Source organism: Microtus ochrogaster, unplaced genomic scaffold (assembly GCF_000317375.1).
Source record: "Microtus ochrogaster isolate Prairie Vole_2 unplaced genomic scaffold, MicOch1.0 UNK18, whole genome shotgun sequence".
In the NCBI taxonomy this organism is placed as follows: domain Eukaryota; kingdom Metazoa; phylum Chordata; class Mammalia; order Rodentia; family Cricetidae; genus Microtus; species Microtus ochrogaster.
Window position 1 is genome coordinate 638183 of NW_004949116.1, and position 11632 is coordinate 649814.

At 46.9% G+C, this 11632-nt stretch overlaps 1 pseudogene; it reads left to right on the forward strand.

The window, feature by feature from the left end:
• Positions 1-7311, forward strand: part of LOC101995122 — a 10734-nt pseudogene extending 3423 nt beyond the window's left edge.
• The last annotated feature ends 4321 nt before the right edge of the window (positions 7312-11632 follow it).

Here is an 11632-nt window from a genome sequence, read left to right on the forward strand (position 1 = left end):
TTTGTTTGTTTGTTTGTTTTTTCCCCCAGAGACAGGGTTTCTTTGTAGCTTTGGAGCCTGTCCTGGAACTCGTTCTGTAGACCAGGCTGGCCTCAAATTCACAGAGATCTGCCTGCCTCTGCCTCTTAAGTGCTGTGATTAAAGGTGTATATCACCACCACCTGGCCTATATTGGTTTTTGAAAACAGGGTCCCTCACTGAACCAGGCTCAGTGACTGGCTAGACTCACTGTTCAGTGGACTCCAGGGACCCACGTGTCTGTTCCCCCAGCACTAGGGTTACAGATGCATGACTCCACAGCCAGTTTTTCTGTGAGTGCTGGGAATCCAAGTTCAGGTCTTCATGCTTGTATGGCAGGCTCTTAACCAACTGAGCCATCTTCCTAATCCCGTGTTTTGAAAATTGTTGACCACTATCTCTTATATATCACTCCTTCATTGTCCTTCTGCTCAGTCAGGGACAACAATATCATGATACCAGACTTTCACTGGGTCCATCCATCTCTCGAGTCCTTTTTTGTATATTATTGTATTTAATGTGTATGTCTGAATATGTGTATGTGCTTACATAGTTGTGTGGTGGTCAGACAACTTTCAGGAGTTGATTCTCTGCCATGTGATACCAAGGATTGTAGTGGTGTTTCATTTGTATTTTAATAAATAAGGCTTGCCTGAAGATCAGAGAGTAAAACAGTCACCCTTGTAGTTGGAGGCTGCTCGTTTGTTCCTGGCCGCCCAGACTTGAAGCAACCACACAGAAACTATATTAATTACAATACTGTTTGGCCAATAGTTCTAGATAGTTCTTATAACCTAAATTAACCCATCTCCATTAATCTGTGCATCACCACAAGGTCATGGCCTACAGGCAAAGTTTCGGCAGGTTCTGGAGGAGGCATCTGTCTTCTGGGGTGGCTCCATGGCTTCTCCCTGACTCTGCCTTCTTTCTCCAAGCATTCAATTTAGTTTTCCCACCTAGCTCTATTCTGCTAAGCCACTGGCCAAAACAGCTTTATCCATTAACCGATAAAAGCAACACATATACAGAAGAGCTTCCCACACCACACCCTGATCAGTTTTACACACCGGGCAGTGGTGACACACACCTTTAATCCCAGTAGTCACACTAGTTTGCCATAGAAACCAGGCGGTAGCGGTACACGCCTTTAATCCCAGCACTAGAGAGAAATCTAAGACAGCTCTCAGACACAGTCTCATTCTGAGATTCTTGGAGGCAGGATTGCCATTTCAGACTGAAGTAGAGGTAAGAGCAAGTGGCTGGTTGGTTTTTTTTTTAAAGATTTATTTATTGTGTATACAGTGTTCTGTATGCCTGCTGGCCTGAAGAGGGCACCAGATCTCATCTTGGATGGTTGTGAGCCACCATGTGGTTGCTGGGAATTGAATTCAGGACCTTTGGAAGAGCAGCCAGTGCTCTTAACCTGTGAGCCATCTCTCCAGCCCCTTGTTTTGTTTTTCTGAACTTCAAGTTGTACCCCGATATCTGTCTCTGGAGGATTTTATTAATTGTGCAACAAAAGATGGAACTCAGGACACCAGACTTGCATTAGTGAAGGCTTTTCACCTGCTGAGCCATCTCAACGCCCATCTTGTCTGATCTTTGGAGTGACTGTGTCTTTCATACTGACCTACTGTTAATGAACAAATTCTCTTATTTGCTCCTCTAGTCTACTACGCAATTTCTCTTCTCAAATCTTAATTTCAGTTTATTATTTAATTCCCTTTTTGGTATTTCTAGTATTTTTTCCAACAGTTTTATTGAGAGGTAATTGACATACACCAAATTGCAAATATTTAAATGTATAATTTGATGATTTTTACAATCACCCCAATCAAGGTGGTGAATGTATCCATCACCCCTGGAAGCTTCCTTGTGTCTTTTGGTGACCCATCTATTCTCCCATCATCTCTAGGAAGCCCCTGAATCATCATTCTAGCAATCTGAACTTTCTCTCACTCGACCTTGTTTGAGGCGCTCCTGTGTGGTCTGTATCAACAATTTGTTGTTCTTATTGCTGACCAGTGTCATGTGTTTGCCTTTGGTGTTAATTAGGGAGCTAATATTAAAAGAGTTGCTATGATGTCTTCATACAAGTCTATTTCTACAGTCATGTCTTCATGGCTCTTATACAAATGCTTAGATGAGAAACAGGTGGGTCACATGGTAGGTACATGCTATTGTTTGAACCTAAAATGTTCTCAGAAGTCTCATACAATAAAGGCTCCATTGCCAGGTGATGGGCTTTGGGGACGTGACTGGATCATAAGAGCTCTGGCCTCATCAGGGGGACTAAGTCATTTATGACTTCATAGTTAAGGGGCTGCTAGAAGGTAGAGTATGGTTGGAGGGAGCAGGCCACTGTGGAATATGACTTTGAAGGGTATATGTCATCCCTGGCCCCTTCCTCTCTGTCTCTGTTTCCTGGCTGCCATGAGGTGAGCAGGTTTCCCCCACCATGCCGCCTCCCATAATGCCTCACCTCACTGCAGGTGTAAGGACAACAGAGACCCTGGCCGTGATTGAGTCTCTGAAACTGTGAGCCACAAGAACCTTTCCCTCTGAGCCTAGGCAGTTTGGATGCGCACCTTACTAGACCTGGATAGAGGTGGGCGGTCCTTGGGCTTCCCACAGGTCAGGGAACCCTGATTGCTCTTCAAGCTGATGAGGGAGAGGGACTTGATCGGGGGAGGGGGAGGGAAATGGGAGGCGGTGGCGGGGAGGAGGCAGAAATCCTTAATAAATAAATAAATTTAAAAAAATAAAAATAAAAAAAGAACCTTTCCCTCTTAAGCTGTTCATGTCCGGAGCTTTCTCACCAAGATACAAGTGCCTCACCGAGTATGCATTTCTGCCAAGCTGTACCCCATGCCATCCCTCCGCTGGTGGTGTGTGAGGGTCCCCTTTACTCTGCAACTCTGCCGACAGTTGCTGTACTCCGTCTTAGCTGTTTCTCCAAGTTTGCAGTGATAACTTGCTTGAATTCCATTTTCATTTTCCTCAGTGACTGGGAGCATTGACCATCTCCCGATGCTTATCTGGACAGGGGTTTGTTCAGATGTTTGCCTCTCTCCCTCTTACACACGAGTGTCTCACCAGCTGATGGCAAGTGTTCTTACACACAAGTGTATCTCCAGCTGATAACAATGCCCTTACACACCAAGCATCTCTCCAGATGATGGCAAGTGTTCTTACACACGAGTGTCTCACCAGCTGATGGCAATTCCCTTACACACGAGTGTCTCACCAGCTGATGGCAATTCCCTTACACACGAGTGTCTCACCAGCTGAGTTATCTTTGTTACCAGTGTAATTATATGCCTGAGAAAACAGCAAGAAAACAAGGGTTCATTTTGGCTGTGGATCCAGAGGTGTCCATCCGTGGTCCCTTAGTTTCATTGCTTTGGGCCTAATGCGAGGCAAGATCATCGCAGTGATGGGAATGTGGTGGGCAAAGCAGCTCACACGATGGTGGGCAGAAAATGGAAAGACAGAAAACCCACTACTTTTCTTTCTCCTTTCCCCCGCTTTATTCCATTTATGTCCCCAACCTAAGGGACGGTGACACCTCCACTCACGGCAGGGTTCTTCCTCATTTAATCCTCCCTGGGAATGCCCTGACCAGAACAGCTTCATCAATCTCCTGGGCAATTCTCAATCCATTCATTTCAAAGGGCAAAACCAACCACCACAAAGCCAAGGGAAGGTTCACATCCTCTAGGGGCCTCTCACCCCTAAGACTGCTGAAATGAGCCGGGCAGTGGTGGCGCACACCTTTAATCTCAGTACTCTGAAGGCAGAGGCGGGCGCATCTCTGAGTTCCAGGACAGCCTGGTCTACACAGAAAAATCCTGTCTCAAAACAGAACAAACCGGGGGCTGGAGAGATGGCTCAGAGGTTAGGAGCATTGCCTACTCTTCCAAGGGTCCTGAGTTCAATTCCCAGCAACCACATGGTGGCTCACAGCCATCTGTGGTGGGGTCTGGTGCCCTCCTCTGGCCTGTGGGCATACACACAGACAGAATATTGCATACATGATAAATAAATATTTTTTAAAAAAACAGAACAAAACAAAAATGCCAAAAATGGTTGCTTTCAAGTCACTAAATGCAGCTTTCTGAAACTAAAGAACCTTTTTCTTGGTTTAATTATTCATGCCAGGTTTGTCACATTTGGTTTCGTTTTCCTTTTCCCAAGAGGCCAAGGACACTGAGGGAGTACCATCTCGGGTGGGGGACACAGCTGGAGCCTTCCCCCGCTCCAGAACCCCAAGGATATCAATCTCATGAAGCTCCAAGTGGTTTCTGTGACTCTGTGGAGTCTCCCATCGCTAAACTCCAGAGACCTTGCCGCACCAGAGTGCAGATAGGGAGCGAGCGCTGAGGTGAGTCCTGCTCATCTCTGGGGACAGCCTCACTCTTCAATCGGAAAAGTGACCTGGGAACGGAGGGAGGGGACACATACTGCTGGAAGAATAGAAACTGAGGGACTTTACCACCCGCTTCTCAGCATGCCCTGCTCGGACTCATGCGCCTCCTAGTGGTCCCTGTGGGAGAAGTAAACGTGCTCCTGTGATGTAGTCTTGGGAAAAAGACTTTGCCCTGGTCTCTCACACCTTACTTAAGACTGCTGAAAGGAACGAGCGGTGGTGGCACAGGCCTTTAGACCCAACATCTCTTGGGAGTGATTAGTTACCCTGGGATGGATCCCTCCCCTTTATATATATAAAATTTTTCTAGGGCTAGGGATAGAACCCTCACACATGCTAAGTGACTTACTGCCCATGTAATATTCTTAGCCCTTAAAAATTTTTGATTAAGGGGCTGGAGAAATGGCTCAGTGGTTAAGAGCATTGCCTGCTCTTCCAAAGGTCATGAGTTCAATTCCCAGCAACCACATGGTGGCTCACAACCATCTGTAACGAGGTCTGCTGCCCGCTTCTGGTCTGCAGACACACACAGACAGAATATTGTATACATAATAAATAAATAAATAAATAAATAAATAAATAAATAAATAAATAAATATTTAACAAAAAATTTTGATTAAGAATGAAGAGATGGGTCAGTTGGTAAAGTGCATCCCACGTCAAAAGCCCCTTGTAATCCCAGCACAGGGGAGGTGGAGACTAAAGGCCCCTGGGGCTTGCAGGTCAGCCAGTCTAGCCTAACCAGCTAGCTCCAGATTTAATGCAGATCTTACCTTGTAAAATAAGGTAGAAATCAATTAAGGAAGAAAGCCAATGTCACTCTCTGGCCTCCACACACATGCACACACTTTTCTTCATCTTTGAAGAATTTTTATTTTATGTATGTGTATATATTGAGGCAGGATCTCTCTATATAGACTTAGCTGGCCTAGAAATGGCTATGTAAACCAGGCTGGCCCCAATTATCTCTACCTACTGGGAGCTGAGTTAAAGCCTGCACCACCACACCTAGCCCTTCCTTTTGTAGCATATATGGACAGTCAGGGCTGGGGACGTAGATCAGTTGATAAAGTCCTCTCCCAGCATGCACAAGGCTCTGGGTTCGATCCCCCAGCACCACCAGGCAGGGTGGCATATGCTTGCAAGTATAGCTCTCCAAAGGTGACAGTCAGAAGTTCAAGGTCACCCTCCACTATATAAGCTCAAATAAGTTTAAGCCCAGCCTGGAAGCAGAAGACCCTAACTCAAAACAAATCTATCTGCTGCCATCACAATCTTGTTTTTAAAAACCATGCTGTTTTCTTAATTTCATCAAATATGCAATGTTTAAACATCAAATAGCCTTATAAATGTTTTCAATTTGGTTTTATTTATTCATTCATTTATTTACTTTGAGATGCGTATCCCTGGTTGGCTTCTAACTCTCTTTGGAGCTGAGACTGACCTTGACCATCTGACCCTCCTTCCTGCCTTTACTTCCCCAGCACTGGCATCATGGGCATTCGCTACCACAGAACCTTAGGCAGCGCTGGAACTAGAATCCAGGGCCCCAAGCACTCTCTACCCACCGAGTGAGCTGCATCCCGCCGCCTTTTTAAAAAAACCTTTTTATCTTTTTTGTTTTCAGAGGGTCTCACTCTGTAGCTCAAGCTGTCCTTAAACCTGAGTCTGTTCTCTGCCTGAGCCTTCATGTGCTGGGATTACAGGCAAGAACCACCATTCTTGGGCCATGAATGTCTTTTTTCAGGCAGGTAGGGAGGCCGGCAGGGCAAGGTATCTGCAGACTCAACCAAGCAGACAGAAGGCAGCAGTCAGCTGGGAAGGCACAGTCCCCATGGCAGGATATCGGCTCCGAAGTAGTGGCAAAGCCCCTGAAAGTGTGCATTGTGGGTTCTAGAAACTGGACAGCAGTTGTCTCAAAAATCATCGGGAGCAACATGAAGAACATGAAGAAGTTCGCACCCACGGTCAAGATGTGGGTGTTTGAAGAAGTGGTCAGCGGGAGGAAGCTGACAGACATCATTAAAAGTGACCATGAAAACATCAAGTACCTGCCTGAAAGCAAGATGGCCAGAGAATGTAGTGGCCACCCCGAGTCTCAGCCAGGCTGTACAGGATGCAGACCTGCTGGTATTTGCTTCCCCACACCAGTTTGTTCAAACCATCTGTGATGAGATTGCCGACATAGTTCCCAAGACAGCCCTGGGTCTCAGCCTCATCAAGGGCGTAGACGAGGGACCCGAGGGCCTGAAGCTTGTCTCTGACATCATCTGAGAGAAGGTGGACATAGACATCAGTGTGCTGATGGGGGCCAACATAGCCAGCGAGGTGGCAGCAGAGCAGTTCTGCGAGACCACCATTGGCAGCAAGGTGCCCAGAGCGGCCTTCTCTTCAAAGAGCTACTGCAGACCCCCAAATTCCGGGTCACTGTGGTGGAAGACTCAGACACGGTGGAGCTGTGTGGGGCTCTAAAGAACGGCTTCTGCGACAGCTTCTGTTGTGGAGACAACACCAAGGCCACTGTCATCCGCTTGGGCCTCATGGAAATGATTGCTTTTGCAAGGACTTTCCCGGAGAGCTGTGGGGTGGCTGATCTTATCAGTAGCTGCTATGGGGGATGAAACCGTAAGGTAGCTGAAGCTTTCGCACGGACAGGAAAGAGAATTGAGGAATTGGAGAAGGAGATGCTGAACGGACAGAAGCTGCAAGGACCACATACCTCTGCCCAGGTGTACTGCCTCCTCCGGAAAAAGGGGCTGCTGGCCAAGTTCCCACTGTTCACAGTAGTGCATCAGATCTGCCACGAGGGCCGACCAGTTGCAGAGATGATCCCTTGTCTGCAGAACCACCCAGAGCACAGGTGAAGGGAACAGGGCATGGGTTCAGCTCTTCCTTGCCCATCTCAGGATCACACGGAAACCAGGACAGAGTGGTGAGATGTTTGTCTGGTTTTCTCCTGTCCTGGACACATATGAATTATTATGGCTTCATTTCTGGGTCACAAGAGACAGCTTATTGGCTCATATACTGGGTAACAGCTATACATATACAATGAATGTGAAAAAACAAAGCAAAAAAAATACAGTTTGATAGATGGAATCAGGATCCCTATGAGGTTTGGAGTTATTAACCTTGCGTCCCTATGTGTGCATGTGTGTCTGTGTGGGTGAAGAAGCTTATGGGTCTTCGTGGGTGGGGTATGTGTTTACACACGTTTGTGTGTGTGTGTGTTTGTGTGTGTGTGTGTGTGTGTGAACAAGTGCATGTTGTGTGCGCATCTGTGTGAAGAAGCTGGGTCATCTGGACACATGAATTCTATGGCTTTGTCTCTGGGTCACGAGAAACAGCTCACTGGTGGATGTACTGGGTAACGACTGCATTATGTAATATTTCACAGTCCCTCATGTGAGAATGATAATAAATGAGAAAAACGTTCGCCATGCCTTGCTGGCCTCCCCTCTCTCACGGTACTATCCTCCTCCCTGGCTGACGTCAACAACAGTCCGTACTCAGCCGCGGAGTCACTCAGTGTTTGGTTTTGTTGGGTGGTTGTATTGTTGTCGACTTGACACAAACTAGGGTCGTCTGGGAAGAAGGACCCTCAGCTGAGGAACTGCCTCCTTTGGGTTGTCCTGTGGGCAGATCTGGGGGCGGGGCATTTTCTTGATTGATGATGGATGTGGGAGGGCCAAGCTCACTATGGATGTGCCATCCCAGGACAGCAGTTCTGGTTTGTAAAGGAAAGCAAGCTGAGCAAGTTATAAAGAGCATGCCTGTACGCGGTATTCTTCCGTGGTTTCTGCCTCTGCGCCTGCTTGAGCTCCTACCCTGACTGCCCACAATGAGCGACTGTAATCAGGACATATGAGCCAAACAAATGCCTTTTTTTGGGGTCAGTATTTTATCACAGCACCAGAAAGCAGACTAGACCAGAGGTTGGTACCAGACATGGACTCCTGCTGAGACAGACCTGACCACGTTGTTTTGGGGAGAATGGTGGAGGCATTTGGAATTTTGGGCTGGAAAAGCCATGGAGTGCTGAGAGTCGTGAAGATAACGGAGGCCTGGACTGGGACGGTACAGACTCCACCGGCTGATGTGTGTGTGTGATAATTAATTAATATTAATTTTTCATTAAGGATCTGTGGTTCTGGTCAGTTTGACCTGGACTCAGTGTGGCTGACAAGAGACCAGCCCCCTGGAGAAAAAGCTTTGCTTTGCTGGGACAGTGAATGCTGGTTAGCAGAGGCTGAGAAGTCAGCTTTGATTAAGAAGGGACAAGCATCCTTAGGGTAGAAGCTTCTGAAAAACATTTCCTCAGGGTCAGCACACAGAAGCTGTGGTCCAGGGGAGCCAAGGTTGCATCTCTAGCTGGTAGCTGTAAGAGTCTCCCACATGTTACTTGTGTGGAGGATGTGAAGGGGTTACGAAGAGCAGCCGAGGCTTGGCACCCCATGGCCAAGAGTTGTTATGCTTGTAGAGAGGCTAAGAGGTCACTGGTAAAGGTGAGCTTCACTTGTAGTTAGGATCTCAGGGTTGGGGGTGTCATATAGAGAAGCTAAGGTTTGGCACCATGTGACAGGATCAGAGTCCCTGAAGAAACCAGGAGAGGCCACTGGTGAACACACAGCCTCAGCTGAAGTGCAGACCCCAGCACATTGTAGATGCCAGGACAATGAGATCCCACCAAGGGCAGTGGCAGATGTGCCATGGAGATAGCCTGAGCCTGTCAGACATCTGTGCAGAAGTAAAGAGGTGGGACTAGCCAAGCCCTTTAGTGGCCAGACATCTGAGCTATTTAAAATGGAGTCTGGTTTTGCTTTGATCTGATTGAGATTGTTCCCTCGTTCTTCCCTCCTAGAGTAAAAAGTACGGTAACTTTTTTATTTAATAGGAGCCCAAAGTTAAGAGACTTTGGTATTTTAAAAAGACATTGACTCTTTATAAAGGGTTAAAATTTTTAAAACTGTGGGTTTTTTTTCTTTTTTTTTTTTTGGTTTTTCGAGACAGGGTTTCTCTGTGGCTTTGGAGCCTATCCTGGAATTGTAGACCAGGCTGGTCTCGAATTCACAGAGATCCGCCTGCCTCTGCCTCCCGAGTGCTGGGATTAAAGGCGTGCGCCACCACCGCCCCGCAACTGTGGGGTTTTTTTGTTTTTGATTTTTGTTTTCTGTTTTGTTTTTGACTTTTCAAGATAGGGTTTCTCTTTGTAGCCCTGGTTGTCCTTGTTGACCAAGGCTCTACAGATCAAGCTGGCCTCAAATTCAGAAATATGCCTGCCTCTGCCTCCTGAGTGCTGAGACTAAAGAAGTGTACCACCCTGCCCAGTTATCTAAACTATGCTTTTCCTTTTTAATGATTTTATTTATTTTTATTTTATGTGCATTGGTATTTTGCCTGTTTGTATGTCTGTGTGAGGGTGTCAGATCCCCTGAAACTGGAGTTACAGACAGTTGTGAGCTGTCATGTGGGTGCTGGGAGTTGAACCTCAGTCCTCTGGAATAGCAGACAGTGCTCTTAACTGTTGAGCTATCACCTTTCCAGCTCCTAGACTATGTTTTATGTTGTGATATTAACATGAAATATTGGGGGTAAACAAGAAAGGAAAGGTTATAGTTTCATAGCGCTGTGTATGTCTAGCTGACAAGGGGTCAATTGTATTGGTTAGTTTTTTGTCAATTGAACACTCGGGGAAAGGGAGCCCCAGTGGGGCATTTTCTTGATTGATGGTTGATATCAGAGGGCCCAGCCCACTGTGGGCTCTACCCTGGATTGTATAAGAAATGAAGATGCACAAGCCATGAAGAGCAAGTCAGGAAGCAATGGTTCTTGCTTCTCCTCCTGCTTGAGTCCCTGCACTGACTTCCCTTCATGATGGACTTGTAGCATGATGTCCTACCAGCCTGACACCAGAGGGATAGCAAGCAGCCTTGGAAAGCTAGCCATGAAACCCCGCTGGCCATACCTGGCCTCGCTCCGGATTTAGCACCCAGCCCCTAAACCATCCTTTGTGTTACAGATACCTTTTGCTGCCCAATGTGAACCTTGTCTGAGAGTTTCCAATGGATACAAAACCTATGCAAAACTTGGTTAGGGAAAACCTGGAACCCTGTGGTACCTCATGAATCAGGTATTTGCACTTGGCTTTGTATTTTTGGGAGCTTCATTCAGTTTGTTTTGAGATAAACCTACTCACTAAGTGTAAACATAGAAAAAAATAAAAATACTAAGAGGCGAAGGGAAAGGCTTCAGTCCCCAGAGGCTGAGCCCTGCTGAAAGGCTAAATTTGTTCTCAGGGTGTCTTTGAGTCTTTACTTCATGGACCCACGCGAACCCACAAACCCGTGATGTGGACTACTGATGGAAAACTCAAATAAACCCTTTCCTCCCCAAGTTGCCTTTGGTCGTGGTGTTTATTACAGCAATAGAAGGCAAACAAAGGCAGAGGTCCCAATGCTTTGATTAATTTTATTAATAGGAGAGGAGGAGGAGGCAGGGCTCTTGGAGTGCTCCATCCTTTCATGCCGAACTCGACCATGGTTTCTTTACATCTGTGCTCACTAAGTGCAGTCAGCTTACTTCCCAGCTATTCTATCCTCCCCTAGCACGCCAGATGCACCGGTCCATGCACCATGGCGTGGCTAAGGGGCAGGTTGGTGAGGTAATTAATAGTCTGCACCCCTCTCTGCAGCTGTCCTTGCTGGTAACTGTTTCTCAGGTGAAGAGATAGCTCCCGCCCCAGCAGCGAAACTTTCCTGGTGTCCATCAGCTCATGTGGCCGGACTGTTTGAGCTGAGGTGGAGACAAACTGTCTCGAGGAGGAACGAGGGATGACGGTGTGTTGGTTGTGTTTAGATTTCACAGTCTGATAGACTTGGGCCTCAACATCAACTTCACCACTGTGTCATCTACACCCTGAGCCAGTCACTCACCTCTCCAGAATCTGCCCCTGTGGCTCCCAAACAGGCCAGGTCTAACTGCCCCGGACCTTGTCTAGGCTAGGAAAAGGGTGTTTGCAGGAGAGACTGAGTTAAGGATATTGATTATCACAGGGAGACTACTCCGGATCTCCCAGGTGAGCTCAACGTGTCACAAAGAATGGAATTGAAAGAGACATTGAGGTGGAATCACATACACACACACACACACACACACACACACACACACACACACACACACACACAC